At 33.4% G+C, this 20,003-nt stretch overlaps 1 non-coding gene and 1 pseudogene across 1 annotated transcript; both read left to right on the top strand.

Annotated features, from left to right (window-relative positions):
• The first annotated feature begins 1,303 nt into the window (after positions 1 to 1,303).
• LOC139887479 (U2 spliceosomal RNA) lies at positions 1,304 to 1,500 on the top strand. Its single transcript, XR_011773306.1, has one exon. It is a non-coding gene; the product is annotated as a U2 spliceosomal RNA (small nuclear RNA).
• A 3,238-nt stretch (positions 1,501 to 4,738) lies between these two features.
• LOC139887484 (U2 spliceosomal RNA) lies at positions 4,739 to 4,918 on the top strand (annotated as a pseudogene).
• Positions 4,919 to 20,003: the final 15,085 nt, after the last annotated feature.

Raw genomic sequence — 20,003 nt, 5'->3', positions numbered from 1 at the left:
TTTAACTAAGTTTTTAAGTTAAACTAAGAAAAGATAATGTATTAACCATTTAGTCAAAAATGCTACCTCTAAAGTGGGTCGCCTCTGATTCTTGGATGCTCCTAAAGTATTTCTTCTATGACTTAACAATTAACCTTTCAGTGAATTTATCTTGTAAATTCAAATATCATTTTAAGTTTTCGAACATGTTTTAACTGGTCTGGCAAGTTGCAGGTTCGAGTTTGGAGGCAATTTTTCTAAATTTCCGTGTCTTGTAAATATAAAGAAAAGTCTCGAACAATTTTTGCTGTTCCCAACCTTATGTTAAGGAGTCTCGTTGTACTTGGGTCACCATTTAGCTGTAATTTTGTACCTTTTTTGTCCGCTATTCGGCTATGAATATGCAATTCTTTAGTCTTCCATTAGTGTGAAAAATGCTAATTACTTTGACATAACTTTATATTCATACTTATGGTTAATTGGTTATTATCTTTTTTTATACACACTAGTACTAGTATTGAATTATTACTGTGCTGATGTTAAATGATGAGAAAAGTCAGTTTTAAGGGGAACCGGTTAACTTCTTACTTGAGCCTGGGCAGCTTCAGGATCGGTTATAACTACTAACCCGCCTTGAGTTCATGTTGGTTTATTAACAAAAAATGATTCGTCCGAATTCATTTAAACCAAATAAGCAAAAGCGGGTGAATAAAAGTAAATTACTACTTAGACAAAACATCAAAGTACTCGTTCAACATCATCGAACATCCAAAATATGATTACCATTGGCTAAAATCTAAAGATTAAACCAAAAAAATGACATACAATGATCCAAGTACACATATTTTATAGTAACATGTTAAATTTATATCTAAACTAAGTCGATTATTTTGATTATGTGTTATGCTAACAAGTTTGGGTTCATTCAAGTGGATAAGATGTAAAAACAATTGGTTTTTATATCTTTTAGCTTGTTAATATAATATAATGATAAGTAACGAGTACTAAATATGTGAACGAAATAAGATGTTTATATCCGTTTATCAGGTGAAGTAGTTAACATTAACATATTCACATAGCATCATAATAACATATAACATATAACATAATCGTATGATTACAATGTTTAAAATGTATGATTAAAATCTACTTGGTTGTTTTTTTGTTTTATTAGTTCCATGAATGAAAGGGCAGACAACAAAATAAAGAAGAATATGATTTAGGGAGAGAAGGCTTTGCATCCCTCAATCCCACATCGCTTGGGCGAACACAATATCAGAGAAAATAACCACTATAAAATGACAGCCCAAAGGTTGGGAGACTCATACCTTTCTCGGCCTTTTGGCTAAGATCAAGTGTAGTATCTGTTCTTATCAGTTTAATATCTGATATGTGGGCCATCGGCTCACTCGATATTAATCTAATTTTTTATGGGGGAAGACCCATTACACTAGCTTGCTAGTGGGGCTCTTCATGTGTTGCCTTGGCGTTGCACTATAGCCTAGGCTTGGCGCACCCTTCCAATTATCAGTTCAAAACTTTCTAATCTTTCCTAGTGACCACCCACTCTCGTTTCTTGGTTGTTGGTGTATTGGCTAGTTTGGTTCCCGGTCAAAGCCGTGAAAGCAAAGTTAGTTTTTTGTAGACACTTGTGGACTAATAATACAGTGACGAATCTTTATTGTGCCTGGTTGTGAATCTCAGCACTTTGAAGTTGCAATTTATTTAACAACCATTTATAAACGTTGGAAATGGAACCAAGGTTGTTGCTACTAGTTAAGGGTTTATGAGTTATTGCTACTAATATGTCCACCAATAAATATTAACTGTGAACCACTTGGTGCAGGACTTGATCTTGATGATCCAATGGCCTATTCAAAGGTGTGACTTTTAATGGTTCGGTACTATAATCACAAGCTCGCAGGTGTGTTTGGTCCACTTAATATTTATGATTGAATGAGAATTTTAATAAATGCGAGTTAATTAATTTTGAACTGAATTGAAATTGAGATTTCAATTTCATTGAATTTTATGGAGTTCTTTGAATTGCAACCTAAGCAGTCATGAACAACAAACTCATTTTGTGTTAACATCTTAGCTTAAATTTCTATTCTATAACTATTGTCGATCTTGATAAGGAAATCGAGTCGTTTCAATATCAGGTCTTTAGCCAGTTCAAAAAACTTTCAGACTCGTCTGATAATGAATTTCTCTCCTTTAATTGGTTGTCCAAATTATTAGACGCTTTTCTCGCTTGTCATCAAGATGTTATCCAGGAAAACAGCTTTTTTGGGCTTTTCTCCCGTAGTAGCATCACGTCCTCCCTTTCCTTTTGTATGGTACTAAAATGGACTCCAAAGACTCAAATATAGTAAATAAAGCTGTCCTCTTTCCAAACAGAATGAGAGTGTGTGGTCACCTCCAAGTTTTTGATCGGAATGGAATTGGGGCTGCTCCTCCGTTGTGGGTAAACGGGAAACTCGACTCTACGAACCCGAGGAAAGGCTGCTTTGAAGATTTTCTATTAAAACATACGTTAGCTTTTTCAAAACCGCCTTTAGATAGTCTTGTTAATGAGTTTTATGATAAAAGCATCAAGGCATTTGATATTTGTAAATCCGTTTGTGGCGAGATTAAGAAGTTTAGGCGTTCACAAAAGTACTTACAGATAGTTTCAGATGCTTTAAATTCAAAACATAAAAAACTAATCACTAAAGGGAAGTTTAGGAGGGCGTGAAAAGCTTCGATTTAAGTAATGTAATGCTCGACAATAGTAAAGATGCTCAATGGTTCTTTTTACGCGTAGACTCAAGTCTTTTGGGCACTCAAGTAAAAGAAAAGATTTTAATAGATCTATATCTCGGAGGGTATCTAGTAATTCATGGTCAATAAGTAAACAACTTCAATCAATGGCAAATGGATTGAATTTACCTAGAGCAACTGAAATAACCGCCACTAGTGGCCTTGCAAATGTTATTTTCACCATGAGTTTTGTTCAATTTTTTGTCACGTGGGACCTAGTTGCTGCGATCGATTGTCAAGATAGAGGTTTTGTTCCTAATTTTACTATAACGAACAATTACTTGTAGGGTACTCCATTCTCGGTTATTTAGATTCGAATTATAAACGAATCCAAGAAGTGTGATCGCAAGAACAATGTTGGGTTATTGAAAGAGACGTATCAAATGGAAATAACTGTACATCATGTGATGAATTTGGTTGACTCGACTCATCAGTTTCCATTGACCGAAGAACATAAGGAACAGGTGAGACATGGGGCTAATGAAGTGTCTATGGTTAGCAGTGCGTATGGCAATTGGTTGCGTCCATTCGAGTGCCAAGTGAGACAAGTCTTTCACAAAATTATGTCATTTCAGTTGGAGGGTCTTGAAATCTTGTGCAGCACATGATCTTGATGATCTAACATTCTAACGGTCAATACAAATAGGTCGGAGAAGAGCAAACGTACACCGAAAGTAAGGATTTCTTGCAGGTAACCATTTAGCTATCAGATGCCTTTTGTACGTGAATAACGTGTAGAGATTGCAGATGGGCAGGTTGGGCTAGCTAGGTTCGTAATGGGTCGAAATAGGTGTGGGTCAGGATGGGGTAATTTTCTGCAAGAGTCAAAATGGGTGGGTTGTTGACCCGCTATATTAATAAGTAATTCTAAGTAACTTTCTTATTGATATATTATTATTACGGGTCACTTGCTAAGCTTTTAAGCTGATCCATTGGACAGTAAGATATAAGAATCATCTATCAACAATATTTATGTACATGTAAATTAGTCAAAAATTGCCACCTCTAAGATAAAATGGGTCGTCCCTGATTCTTGGATGCTCCTAAATTATTTCAACTATGACTTGGCCTTTCTGCGATATCTTTTGTAGATCCAAATTTCGCTTAATATTTCGAATATGTATTAGCTGGTCAATCCTGACCTGACTCTACACATATTTAGTCGAGATTGTCTTGACCCTTTGCCTAACCCGACCTGTTCTTTTAGCCAGAGTGATTGTTTACCTGTCACTTGAAGTGTTCTTTTCTGAATGGTTAATGATATATATATCTTTTGTTAGTTGTGCTAACCCTATTTGTGTGTACTTTTTCTTGACAGCAGTGTAATAAGTAATTATGACATCATCCAATGTGCTTGGAATTTTTTGAATTTTTTTTTTGTGCTTGGAAAGAGTTTAATAATGACATAATCATCACCCAAGGGACTAAACCACTCACACGACCATCTATTGCAGTCGCAGGTTTGAGTTTAAAGGCATTTTTTCTAAATTTATTTGTAATAATGTAAATATAGTGAAACGACTCATTAATTTTTTTCGTTTCCAACCCTATGTTAATGACTCGTGGTGTACTTGGGTCACCGTTTAGCTGTAATTCTGTACTCATTTTATCCGCTATTAGGCTGTGAAGACGCCATGCTTTTGTCCTTTAGTCGTTTACAAAATGCTAATTACTTTATGCATAATCGTGTTGTTAATTGATTTTTATTTTTTATACGTACTAATATTGATTCATTATTGTACTGATGTTCAATGATGAAGAAAGTCGATTTTAATGGTAACTGGTTAACATCTTACATGGGCCTGGCCAGCTTCATGCTTTTGTCCAACGATTCAGATACACAAATCAAAAATCCATGGAAGGTAGGATCGGCAGTCCCACAACCCACATCGTAAGGTGAACCAAATATCAAACAAAACGATCACTATAAAATGACAGTTCAAAGGCTATTAGAGTCATACCTTTTTTGATCTTTTAGCTAAGATCAAGTGTTATCAGTTTAATATCTGATATGTGAGCTATTGGCTTACTTGATATTAATTTTATTTTTTATGGGAAAAGACTTCACAATAGCAGCTATTGGGGTCTTTACAAGTCGCTTAGGTGTTGCGTTGCATTACTACTTGGCTCACCCCTCTGATTAAGTTCACACTTTTGATAAATTTTGATTTGGTCTGTAAAATTGCTGTTTTACATTGCATTAATATTTAAAGATTGTACATTTGAAAAATATTTACACATTTATCTCTTTGAAAACCTTAAATTCGTGAATATTCGAAATAAAAGTAAGTTTGTAATCTTGAAAAGGTGCTACTGTTTAGCAATGGGCAAATAGGTAACCCTAAAAACAAGATGCCCGAAAAAATCCCAATTTAATTTTTGCGCAAGAAAATGATAGGTAACCCTCAAAAAAAGATGCCCGAAAAGAATTCCAATTTAATTTTTGCGCGAGAAAATGATTGCGTGTTTAAAAATTTCAAAATTGAGGTAATATCCAATGAAAAAAAATCTAAAATCGCGAATTACTTCAATTTGAAAGTTGGAACAGATTCGTAGTGCTTCGATTAACATTTGTTGTGAAGCAAGTTCATCCAAAACATTACGAAATACAACGAATCGAGATGAACAAGTCGTTTAAAACGACAATTTAATATAACTGAAACGACGTAGTCGGCCACCACTTTTAGTATGTAAAGTATTAAAATTAAATTATAACAAGTCGTTTGTAATGTGAACGCAAACTCAAAACGATAATTTAATATAACTGAAACGACGTAGTCGGCCACCACTTTTAGTATGTAAAGTATTAAAATTAAATTTAACTAAAACAATCATAATAAATTGATTTTAAACTGACTTTTGATTTTAAAGATAAATGAATGAGTTTGTTTTGTTATTATTATATACTACATAATATATAATATAACAGAGAATGAAAATAATTTGGTTTGTTTTGTTCTTAAATAAATATAGGAAAGAGATATATGTGTTTATTACAAATCAATGGTTAAATTCGAATTAATTGTTCAACAAGTTATTTGAAATCATTATCATCCAAAATTTTGATTGAAAATCAAAGTTATGAATCCGTCTAAAATTCAATATTCAATCATTTCACAAAAGATAGCATAATTATGAATTTTCTTTTATACATAATAATAACAATTTGTAATGTGGAAAGACATACATAAATTTTCTTTTACGAAACACATACATAACTTGGTTAGAGTAGACGTGTGTACCTCGAAAGTGGAAAGATCAATTTGTAATGTTTGGGTGTCAGAATTTACTGATTTGAGTTGTTTAAATCGCGTACTTTTCGAGGCTTTTGATCAACGTTTAATTGAGTCAACGAATCGGTTCGTGGTGGCTAGTTGCCCGGTTGATGTGTTGCGTGTTGATTCTCAAAAAGAGGGGATGCCGAGTGTGGCCATTAACTCACCTACTTCGCTGTTTGGTTCAGCTGAAAGTGGGGTCGGTGATCACAACGCTTCAACATCGGTGGTGAATGACACGCCTAAGGCAAGGATGCATTCTGTTAATGTTTCATCTTCGGTTTGCATTGGGAATGGTTTGCAATTTGGTTCCTTGCTCAATGAAGAAGTTACAGTTGAGGTGCCGGTTTTGGTTACAAGGCCTGATACGTCTTCTGGTATTGAAGATTGTGTTGTTTCCAATTTCTTGACTGAAGGAACTGAATATGGTTTCAGCAGTGACAACCCCAAGTTGAATACATGTGGAGCTTCAAAGTCTAATTTGAGTGAAGATACGTTAGTTTTATCTAACGAAGTTGATGGTGATGATTCCGCTGAAAATATTTTAGTGGAAGAAAATCTTGAAAAAACGAATCGTTAAGTTGGCTTTTTCGAAGGTCTCGAGAAGAAAGGATTGATTACTCCTTCCGTGCCTGGAATTGTTATTTGGTTGCTCGTCGACAAAGGTTGGTTAATATTCAATTGATAATCATCCGGGTAAGAAATCCAATCGTTTAACGGTGGACGGTGTGTTTGTTAAGCCAATCATTAAGTGTCGAAAAAGTAAAGATAAATCGGTAGTTGGTTAGGTTGTTCGGTTTTACTCGTGTTTATTAGGTTTTGTTGTATTCTTTTGGTAGCTTCCTGTTGGGTTGTAATGATGGCAGTTTTTGTGTGTGTGTTTATGTTGTAGGGTTTGTCTTTGAGACCCGTTTTGATCAAGGCTCGGGTTTAATTAACATGTTCTCAGTGTTTAGTATTAGGGTCCATTCACTGCTTCGAGCCTTGTGGTACTTTTGCTCCAATTGTATCTTTGTTCGCCTCTTTCATCTTTTGTTGAAAAAGTTTTGTTTTAATGTTATCGTTATTTTGAAAAAATTTAAAATAATAACAAGATGTGGGGTAGGGCCCACTTCGTTGGGCCACAAACTTAAATGGAAGAAACATAAAAAATTATAAAACAAAAAAGTAGGATAAGTTGTAAAAAATTTGTGAAAAACAAAAACGCGTTTCAATTTTGTAACGCGAAACCGAAATACGAAATCAAAACGCGGAACTATAACGTAAACATGATCTGAAACGCTAAAGCGAAACAGAAAACAGAAACAAAAACGCTAAATCGAAACCCGAAATCCGAAACGTAAAACGAAAACGCGAAACTGAAACGCCAAAGTTAAATGCGAAAGCGAAACGCGAAATCGATACATTGAATCGAAACGCGAAATCGAAGAGCGAAAACAAGACGCGGAATATGGGAAGCCCACTTTGTTGGGCATGAAATAAAAAGAGTGGTCAAATTTAAAATAAATTTGTTAGTAAACAATCAGTGTATACTAAAATTGTTGAGAGATATTTATTGTTTCTCACTAATTTAACAAAAGACAAAAAATGAATTGAAGCTTTAGTTTAAAAAATAACACAAAAAGGAGTTGAAACAAATATGTTAATGTAAAAAGGGAAAGAAGCTAAAGCTTTGGTTTACAAAAAAGTTTGAGAGAAAAAAAAGGGAAGTTGCGAATAGTAATTTGGACCAATTTCGTTGCTACGTCAAAAAAAAAAAAATTTAAAATAAAAAAGGACGTCAATAATGAAAAAAGAAAAACAAAAACAAAATAAAAGTTGTGAATAGTAATCCGACCAATTAGAGGTCATCGTTCACTCTTGTTATATTTAGTATCTAGTATTTTGTATAATATAATATTAGTCGCTTGTTTTTTATTCGGTTTTTGGTTAAACCGAATTCGTAAATATAAAACCAAAAAGCAAATCGGAATTCGAAATTAAAATTGAAAATCAAATTGAAATCGACTTTCAATTCAGTTTAATTTTTATTTAATTTTAATACAGTTCAATTTTCCAGTAATCGGCTTGATATTTAAATATTAAACACCCACCAAACACTTTATTGTAGGCATGAGCAGAAAAATCAAAAATCGAAATCGAACCGTTGCCGAAAATCGTATTGAACGGGAATCGGTATCGGTTTCGGTCCCATGAATTCATCACTTTCGGTTCTGAAATTTCCGGTATGGTTCCGGTATATTGCTGGTATTGCGATACTAGGTATCGAAATTTTACATACTAGTATATATTTTCACTGAATTCTTCTACAAGTTTAATATTAAAAATAAGATCACAATCACAATATTTATTAATACAATCACAATATTTTAAGAGCCGTTTTGAAGAACAACAGGGTGTTAGACCTAGTCTTATTAACCTTACTTATCCCACTCTATCATTCGAGGAGGCATCGGGGCTTGAATCTCCCATTAGTGAGTCGGAAGTTTTTGAAGCAATACATGATTGTGGTAGTTCGAAAGCCCCCGGACCCGACGGTTTTAATCTTAGATTTTTTAAGAAGTTTTGGGATATTATTAAGGAAGATGTTCTTAATGCTATTACATGGTTTTGGGAAAAAGGTGAATTTTCGAAGGGATGTAATGCTTCTTTTGTTACCTTAATCCCTAAGAAAAGTGATCCTATTACCCTTGGTGATTACCGACCCATTAGTCTCATTGGTAGCTTTTATAAAATTGTAGCAAAGATTCTTTCTAATAGACTAAGAAAAGTTATACCAAAATTAATCGGGTCGGAACAAAGTGCCTTTCTAAAAGAAAGATATATCCTTGATGGTGTGTTGGTAACCAATGAATCTATTGAATATTTGAAGAACCAAAAGAAAAAAGGACTTGTTTTTAAGGTTGATTTCGAGAAAGCATTTGATAGTCTTAATTGGGACTTTCTAATGGAGGTGATGACATGTATGGGATTTGGTAGTAAATGGTGTAAATGGATCCTTGCTTGTCTAAAATCGGCTAGCATATCTATTCTTATTAACGGATCTCCCACTCGTGAATTTTCCATTGGTAGAGGTGTAAGACAAGGTGATCCGTTATCCCCTTTCTTGTTCATTCTTGCAGGGGAAGGCCTCAACATCCTAACTAAAGCCGCGATTGATCGAGGTTTATTCAAGGGGGTGGAGATAGGAAAAGATAAAGTCATGATATCACACCTACAGTATGCGGACGATACGATGTTTCTAGGTGATTGGTCAAGTTGTAATGCGCGTAATCTTATCAATATATTGAAGTGTTTTGAACTTGCTTCGGGTTTAAAGGTTAATTTTCATAAAAGTTGCCTTTACGGTGTTGGTGTTAGTGCGGGGGATGTGGAGAACTTAGCAAGGCGTATGGGTTGCAAAGCCGGCAAATTCCCCTTTATTTACCTTGGTTTACCAATTGGTGCTAAAATGAAGAAAATTGGTGATTGGTCCCCGGTTATTGAAAAGTTCAAAAAACGACTATCGGAATGGAAAATGAGAATGATGTCTTTTGGGGGTAGATTAGTTCTTCTTAAATCGGTGCTTAATAGTCTTCCGTTGTATTACTTCGCGCTTTTTCGTGCCCCGCCTTGTGTGCTTAAATTACTTGAGAGTGTGAGACGTATTTTCTTTTGGGGCGGGGATTTTTCGGGCTCAAAAATTTCTTGAGTAAAATGGACCCATACATGTTTACCTTACGGGGCGGGGGGTCTTAACATTGGGTCATTAAAAGCCAAAAATCTTGCTCTTTTGGGCAAGTGGTGGTGGAGGTTCAAAAACGAATCCAATTGTCTTTGGACTAACATCATTCGAAGTATTTATGGAATTGACGGTGGCTTGAGGTCGGGAGATGGGCATGCCCGTCAATCGGCCTCGGGTATTTGGAAAAATATTATTTTTGCAGGAAATGCAATTGAAGATTGTCATGTTGCTTTCAAGAATTCTTTCAAAAAGTCAATCGGAGATGGCAAATCTACTTCATTTTGGAAGGATATTTGGTGCGGGGCAGTATATTTTAAGGACATGTTCCCGAGACTTTATATGCTCGATTCAAACAAGGAAGCTATGGTTAGTGATCGTGTTGCAATACGTACTGCTGCTGTTTCTTCATCAACAACATGCCTGAATTCTGCTGTTGCTGCTTCTGTTTTGGATCAGAATCAGGCAATTCTGAGTGCCGATGCTGCCGTTAATGTGCCTCAACATCTGGGCCGTGACCCTACTGCTTCTCATCGTTCTAGTCCAGCCTCAAATCATCAGAAAGTTGCTCAACTCCCATGTTTAGCCGCTGATCAGAATTTTTTGGTCTCTGCTGTTTCTACGTCTGTCCATTCAGGCTTGCTTCCATTTTGCTTTCCAACTTGGAATTGGATCCGGCCTCCCACAGGTAGAACACTTAATGAATTGATAGAAATCGAGAACCTTATCATGTCTTTTCATTTTGATTTAAATGCTCGTGAAGTTTGGAAGTGGAATCTCACGTCTAATGGCATATTCACTGTCAAGAAATTAACGTCCTTGATTGATAGTCATATCCTTGGTAATACTCCCGGTATGAAAAAATCCTTGAAAAACAACCTTGTGCCTAAAAAGATAGAAATTTTCGTGTGGAGAACGTTGAAGAAAAGAATCCCGGTTCGGATAGAACTCGACAAAAGGGGCATTGACCTTCATAGTGTTCGATGCCCCGTTTGCGATGATGATCTTGAATCGGTCGAACACTCAATTGTTAATTGCAATTTCGCTTCGGATATATGGTCTTGGATGTTTAAATGGTGGAATTTAGGTCCGTGTTCCCTCTCAAATGTTGACATTCTTGAAGGTTCTTTGGTTCATTCATCTTCCGACCTTGGTAAAAAAATTTGGCAAAGTGTTGTTTGGGTGTGTGCATATTACATATGGAAAAATCGCAATATGAAAGTCTTTCGCAATGATTCGTGGTCCCCTTCGGTTTTAGTAAGCGAAATCCAAGTAAAAGCTTTCGAATGGATATCGGGTCGACTTAAGGGGGCATCCATCGATTGGCTAATGTGGCTTACAAGTCCTCAATCTTATCTTGTTTTGTAACCTTTGTTTTGTTTTTTTTTAGGGTGGTGCTTATTTGCACAATTCATATAATCGTTTGCATTTTTGGGTTGGTCATTCGTTTGTGACCGGCGCCGTTCCTTGTTCATTCTTCGTGTTTTTATTTAATCATCTTGCTTTTCAAAAAAAAAAAAGAAGATATACGTAGGTTCCAATCCTCTATCTAGTTATCATATTACACAACTTATATACATTGTTTTTTTAGAAAAGATAACGATATATATTTATTTATATATATCTTAACGATTAAAAAAACCCTACGAACGTTTCTAGCTGCAAAAAAGTTAAACCCTAACCCAATCGATTTTTACTTCAAGGTTTCATCATCATCATCATCATCATCATCATCATCATCATCATCATCATCATCATCATCATCATCATCATCATCATCATCATCATCAAACCTGTCATAACACAACTCATGTAAGTGTTTTTGAATCTTTAATCTGTTTTGCTATTGAATGTAATTATTTATATGAAAACGTGTCAAGTGCCATCATATGACTAAAGTTAACACCACTGGCTGATAGATACATCATATTAGACTAGCTTAAAAAAATAAAAAGCATTAAAAAAATGTATCATGGCTGCAGTATCATGGCTGCCGTTTTCTTCTTTCTCATCTTGTGGTATTGACACATTTGAAGAATCATCATTATGAACTGAACCTCCTCCTGTATTGTTATTTGTTATGAACTTTAAGTAAACCTTCGTGCCTGAAATGGAATCGACTCCGGATTGATCTTTGAATCGTGTGAACACTTTCCTAATCGAATATTTCGACCCTGTTAGTCACAAGTTACACGAAGTTTCGATTGGGATAAGAAAAAGATGAGATTGTTGTCATGGCTAAAAGAAAATAATCAAACAATTGCAGAAATGTATCTTCTAATTGTTTAAAGTTGAACGTGTGTATGAAAGGTTAAAATTCTGGACCTTTTTCAAATACACAAATGGTGTATTTATAATGGGTCAAAAGGTTTGATGAAAAGTCACAACCTTCGATTCATACCCATTAGTGACTTGGAAGTTAATATTCATGTATTTAGACTTAAAATGGTCTAAAAACATGTAAAAACCGCAGTAAAATGTCCTGGAACAACCCCAAAATGTTTGGGGTTCAAATGTGCCTTTTGGGTTGAAAAGACACCTTTTCAGCGAGTCAATGTTAAGCCGGGCCGCCCCCTTGAGAGCCGCGCTGCGTGCTAACAAAGCACCACACTTCTAAACAGGCAAAAACTCTCGACCTCAAAAACAAGCTTTAAGCCGCGCTAGGGGGTGAGGCCACACCGCGACTTAATGAAGCCATCAGCAACTTTAATTTGATACAAATCTCGACCCTCAAAACACCCTTTGAGCCGCGCCGCGGGGTTACAAGCCGCACCGCGGCTTAACTCTGTGTCCAGCAGCTCAATTTCGTGCTATGTTTTTTCGTGCGTATGGCCTTTTCAAGTCGCGTTTCGCATTCCTTAAGTTCCAAAATTTATTTCCAAGTCCAAAATAATACCTCAAACCACCTTACGTTATACGAAAGTGTACTCCACACTCTCCGAATTCGTGTAACGTATCAATGGTTCGAAAACACTTTCAACATAGTAATCCAATCCCTAAAATGAATGTTGGATGATGCTAAAATCACCAACAAATCCCCCCATTTTAGTATGATCCTTGATTACTAAAATACCAACAATTAGAAACTAATGCATAAGTGTAAATGTCACATGAATTGAATTTACACATAGTATATTACACGTGCAAGAATTCTAAAATCAGGGTGCTCTAATAGTTTGAACCCATCAATTCAATTGAAAACCTGTCGATAATATATACACTAGTTCCATACAATCTTACAATACAAACTTGGCACTATTAGGAGCCATGTGTCCCAATCCAATCACGAACATATAGAAAACTAAGTCCAAAACTTTCTTGAAGCGGCTCAACTTCATGTCCACTTAGGTAGCTCTCTTCAATCTTGCTCCTACAATGCAATTTTTCAAGAGTACTATTAAGAAGTTATAAACTTCAACCTTATTTTATCTTGTAGGTCCGAACACATACCGTGGGATTATATAAAAACATGTGTTCCAATCTTCTCAAAATAGGCTTTCCTCATTGAATTCAGCTCCTAGCGTTGTACTAGAAGGGAATTGGGTATCCCACTTTAAAAGATCTAGATGAACTTCAATCCCACACCAACAGCCGACTTGTGCACCGAGTCCTTGGCTAGTCCTTTGGTCAAGTGATCAGCTAGATTTTGTTCCGATCTAACAAAATTAATGGAGATCACTCCATTCGTGATTAATTCGCGTATCATGGAATGTCTAACAACCAAGTGTCTAGACTTACCATTATACATGTGTCTATAAGCCTTAGCCACCGTCGAAGCACTATCACAATGCATACCGATAGGAGGAATGGGCTTTGGCCACAAAGGAATCTCATAAACCAAATTCCTTAACCACTCGGCTTCATTACCCGCCACAGCCAATGCTACCAATTCCGATTCCATTGTTGAATTTGTAATACATGTTTGCTTCTTGGAAGCCCATGAAATTACCCATCCACCAAGTAGGAATATCCCCGTAGTAGAACAATGATCTTCCATATTGGTTATCCAACTTGTGTGACGACCCGGAAATTTCCGACCAAATTTAAACTTAATCTTATTAAGATTTTGACACGATAAGCAAAGTCTGTAATGTTAAAGTCTCAAAAACTATGAACTGTGTTTATGTATTCATTTAACCTTCGACCGTTTCCTACGATTCACGAACAATTAATTATAAATAGATATATATATATATATATATATATATATATATATATATATATATATATATATATATATATATATATATATATATATATATATATATATAATAATTTGAAATATAAATTGAAATATTAAATGATTGTAATACTTGTTTGTCATCTCGATTGTTATTAAACAACTTATTAATGTTATCCTTAATGTTATTATTATTATTAATATTATTATTAACATTATTATTATTATTAATATTAAAAGGTAAAGGTATTATTATTATTAATTGATCTATAGTTATTATTAATTCTATTATTATTATTATAAGGATTTTTAATATTATCAGAATTATTAATATTAATAATATTATTATTTATTAATACAAATTTCAATTACATATAGATACAATCAGTTAGAAGTATCTATCTGCTTTATTTTTTTTATTCATGTGTTGAATAATTTATGTACTTCCTGTCTCTGCATATTGATAAATGACGATTTCACAAATCAATTAGGATAACTTTAACTGTTAAATCACAATCTCAATTCTCTTTCTTTCTTTATGGATATAAAATATACATGTACATACATCCAATTACCATCTAATCACTTCCATCTATTACTCTTTCTCATTCTGCATTTACCATAGCATACCACATTAAACTACCCATCTCACCACCATTTCATCATCATCATATTAATCACCAAATAAATATATTTAGTCATGAAAGAAGGAGCCTTGTAGAAACAAAACATGAGAGGAGGTTTCCATGTTTACTTCGGTCCTAACTCAGTTTTGATTTGAAGGTAAACACGATCGTAAACTTGATCTCTAATATTTATTTAACTTTATTACACATCTAGTGTTCATACATATGATCGGGAAAACCCACTTGATCATCACCTTCATCGAGCACCATCTTCCTCATATCACGATCACTTGAACTACCACTATTACTACTCGTGTTCGATCACCATGAACCAAACCCTCATCGGGTAACCCCAAGAAATGCAAACCCACATGAAATTTCATCTTTCAGCCTCCTAAATTGTTTTCAAAGTACCATCACCAAACCACCACCTTCGAACCCCATATTCAATCACCACCACTTTTATTATTCGTTGATCACCCTACACCACTCATGATCACGACCACCATTTTCTTTCCATTTCTAGTAACTATGCTGCAACCGTAAGATAACTCATAACCAAACACCATCATAAACCCAATTTTCATTCCTGTTTTTCTGTATCAATCAAAAACCGCCACCACTGTTATTTTTTTCTTCTTATTTTCTTCATTCTTCTCTATTCGCTATTCTGCAAACTCACTCAGCTGCTATGGCTTTCGGTTCTTGTAGACCTCATCATTAGCCACGCTATTAACACTTTGGAATAAATAAGCTATCGGGTTTGTAAATAAATGAGATGAATGAAAGTTTTGCACTTTCTAAAAGTTGAATATTTGAATAACATTTAATATGTTTATACAGCATACTAGTTGGCAAATGGAATTAGTACCACAATTGTGGCCGACCAAGGGAATCATAAAAAATAGGGACGTAATATTTTTTTTATTTGGATTAGTTATTAACAAGATTTAGATGAAGATTAGAGGACCAAATAATAGAAAAGATATGGTAACGTGTAGATTTGATGATGTACATGGACAATTTGACTACATGGTGATTAGATGGGGACAAACTTCATAGTCGACATTTACCAACCATAGTCCCACTTGTATATATATATATAAAAAAAAGAAGGAACGTACACTCTTATTCTTTCAACCCGACTTCTATAATTCGGAGTGCTGTTTGTGTATTAAATGGGCCGCCATTTTTTTTGGCTAACTAATATGATTCATTGGGCTGCAAGCTGTTGGGCTGACGAGAAAATAGTTATGAGTAGGGGTGTGCATGGTACGGGAAAAAAATCGAGGACCGGACCGAACCGGACCGATGAGTTTCGGTACGGTCCATGGTCCTTAATTTTCATAATTTTCGGTCCTCGGTACGGGACGGACCGAACCCGAAAAAACGGGAAACGGACCGGACCGAAATTTTTACATATACTTCATTATGTAGATATAATTTGTTCACTTTATTTTGCTCTTTTTAATAAGCAATTGATGAATCTTTATGCCTATAATTTAAATAATACACGAGTTTAGTCTTGTTCATGATCCTTTTAAATAACCAATACTTACATACTAGTTAAACTTTTCAACTTTTCTATCAACTAAACGCTTAGAAGTTGTCTACACATGTAAAAATGCATGATAATTCAGTTATAAATAACAAAGATCTCCATTTCTTAGAAGAAAAAAAATGTGAATCTCAAAAATTCCAAATCATTGAACATCTATCTCAGCATGTGCACGTATCTATATGTTTGACTCTACCTACCACAGATATTGAATAACCTAATTTTGAATTCCTAAAAGAGCAAGTGTTTATTATATCGCTTAACCGTTAAAAAATGTGAGTGAGAGGGATTCCTCCTATAGAAGTGAACTTAACATAAAACTAAACTTAACATACAACCACAAAAATTCAGATTAAGAGTTAGGGTGAAACATAGGTACAACAAATTTAATAGTCTGTATTAGTTTGCAAAAATGTTACATTTAAATAATCATAAGATACAAAAAATCAGTGGGACGATTCTTTCTATGGAACCAAACCGAAAAACATGAAACCATACCGAACCGAACCGAAATTATTCGGTACGGTCCTCGGTACAACTTATTGCAATAATTTTGGACTCGGGACGGAACCGAACCGAAGTAGTTTGGGACAGAACCGTACCATGCACAGGCCTAGTTATGGGAAGAAATATGCACAGATAGTTATGTATATAAATAGGTGTATACATATACGAATATTCATTGTAAATACATATGCTCTCGGTGAAGATGATTATGGTAAAGAATTACTGTGATGATAAACGAAATGTTAAGGATAGAAATGTTGTTGTAGATGATGAACCGTGTGTATTGATGGTGAGTTAGTGATGATGAAGATGATAATTAGATGCGAAGATGATGATTATCGTGTTAGATGATGTTGGTGATAGTTCCCTGATTAACACATTAATGGTGACGTATTAGGATAATGAGGTAACTAATGGAAATAATGATGGTAATCGTGGGTATTATGATGACGAGATGATGGTTGATTTCGATATTGATAATGCTCAATGATGCGTGGTTAAATGATGATACACGAATGAACAATGATGATGGAAGATGGTAAAACTGCGTTTTACATATTAATTACAAAAGAGAATGAGTTTAAATTAGAAACTGAATAATGGTTCAATGGTTTAGGAGTGCGTTTGTTATTTGAGTGGTCGCAGGTTCGAGCCCTGGTTGTGACATTTTTTTTAGAAAAATAAGAAGAAAGGGAAACAGGAAGAAAATGGGTTATATAAATTTAAGTATCATACGGAGTACTAATTAGGAAAAACAAACACAGATGAATGGTTAAGGGTGTTTTCGGGTTAGCGGGACGTCGCGGGTTCAAACCCGGACTTGGGCATTTTTTTAAGGGCTACTTCTTTGAGGTAGTTTACTTACCACTCAATATTATTATTATTATTATTATTATTATTATTATTATTATTATTATTATTATTATTATTATTATTATTATTATTATTATTATTATTATTATTATTATTATTATCACTATTAGGAATATAAATATTATTATTATCATGATTGTTAAAATTATCATTAACATTATTATTATTATTAATTTCTATCAATATTATTATTATCATTATCATTATCATTATTTTTATTATTAGTAACATTATTATTATTATTATTATTATTATTATTATTATTATTATTATTATTATTATTATTATTATTATTATTATTATTATTATTATTATTATTATTATTATTATTATTATTATTATTATTATTATTATTATTATTATTATTATTATTATTATTATAGATACGAATATTACTATAGAAACAAATAAGTTACAAATTTAATAAAAATTTTAATATTATTATTAGTTCTATCATTACTATATTATTATTAGAATAACAAACAAATGTTTTTTTTTTAAATAACTACATCTAATACATATAACATAACCATATTAATATTTTTACTCATTATTTATCTAAAGTACATAAAATAGATATATTTAACTATTAATGAAACTGATGTTTCGCGAGGTGTATATAAAATACTATTAATTTTAGCAGGAAAATACTATTAAATACGATACAATTTTACACAAGATATTTATTTATTTAGAGAATGGATATACTTAAACCTTGCTACAACACTTATAGGCAGTGTACCTAATCGTACAGTAGTGTAGTTTTTAGTAAGTCCGGTTCATTCCACATGGAATCTTTTTAAACAAAGCTTAACGCTATATTAGTTTACTTTTATAAAAATACAAATATATATATATAAGTAATATTATTATTATAAAGGGGGTTTTTACCGTTTAATGACCGGTTTGTCGATTTTAAAACTTTAGTCGCAGTTAAAACCAAATGTAAAATATTAAAAATAAATACAAGACTTAAATTAAAGCATAAAGTAAATAACGATAATGAAATTGCGAATAATAAAAGTGCGATAAAATAATCTTGCGATAATTAAAAAGTACAATAATAAAAAATGCAATTAAAATATAATAACAATAAAAATGCGATAATTAGAAGTGCAATTAAATATAAAATAAAGAAAATTAAATATGAAATAAAAGAATTATGCTTATTTAAACTTCCGTAATCATGATGTTTGACGTGTTGATTTTAGTTTTATTGCCCATGGGTTAATTGTCCTTTGTCCCGGATTATTTAATATGTCCATACGGATTTGTCCATAATAGTCCATCAGTCATAAATATAAAGAGCGAAAGCCTTCGTCAAATTATTCTTATTCCCGAAGTCAAATATTCCAACTAATTGGGGATTCGAATTGTAACAAGGTTTTAATACTTTGTTTAATGAATACACCAGGTTATCGACTGCGTGTAAACCAAGGTTTTACTACTTTGTTAACAATTACACCAATTACCCTTGAATGTAATTCACCCCTGTTTCAACAAGTCTATTAACTATTAATCCAGTTCCGTATCCGGTAAAATGAATAATTATTGGTATTTATAGATATCCCGCCCACCGTACCCAGTCAAGCGTATGTGGTTATATATAAATACGTCAAATTATAAGTTTGTATATTAAATTAACAAGGTATTGTTTAGTTAATATAAAACCCATTAATAGCCCATAGTCTAATTTCCACAAGGGTCGTTCTTTTGTCCAAACCCCAATTATGGTACAAAGCCCAATTACCCAATTTTAGTAATTAGCCCAACATCATGATTACTTTGGATTAAATAAGCATAATAATAACTTAGCTACGAGACATTAATATAAAAAGGTTGAACATAACTTACAATGATTAAAAATAGCGTAGCGTTACACGGACAGAATTTCGACTTACACCCTTACAACATTCGCTAACATACCCTTATTATTAGAATTATAATTAAAATTAAAATATAAATTATATATATATATATATATATATATATATATATATATATATATATATATATATATATATATATATATATATATATATATATATATATATATATATATATATATATATATATATATATATATATATATATATTACGATATAGATAGAGAGATGGATGGATATATTGTGATTTTTTTCGATCAGAATTCGTTTGCTTTTATAGGGATTTTCAACTTTTGGGGCTCCGCGACTCGCGGCATTTTTTGCCTTCAAACTCCGCGAGTCGCGGAGATTGAAATTACAGCTCAGTCCCTTTTGGAGTCTTTCTTGCCGACGGTTTTAAATATAAATATAATATATTAAATAATTATAAGAATTATTTAAATATTATATTATATTTATGTGCATAGTTGACTTGTAATTTTTAGTCCGTTGCGTCGAGCGTTGAGAGTTGACTCTGGTCCCGGTTCCGGATTTTCGAACGTCCTTGCGTACAATTTAATATCTTGTACTTTGCGTTTTGAATCTTGTACTCTTGT

Source organism: Rutidosis leptorrhynchoides, chromosome 1, assembly GCF_046630445.1.
Source record: "Rutidosis leptorrhynchoides isolate AG116_Rl617_1_P2 chromosome 1, CSIRO_AGI_Rlap_v1, whole genome shotgun sequence".
NCBI lineage: Eukaryota > Viridiplantae > Streptophyta > Magnoliopsida > Asterales > Asteraceae > Rutidosis > Rutidosis leptorrhynchoides.
This window is presented reverse-complemented; position numbering and strand designations above follow the sequence as displayed.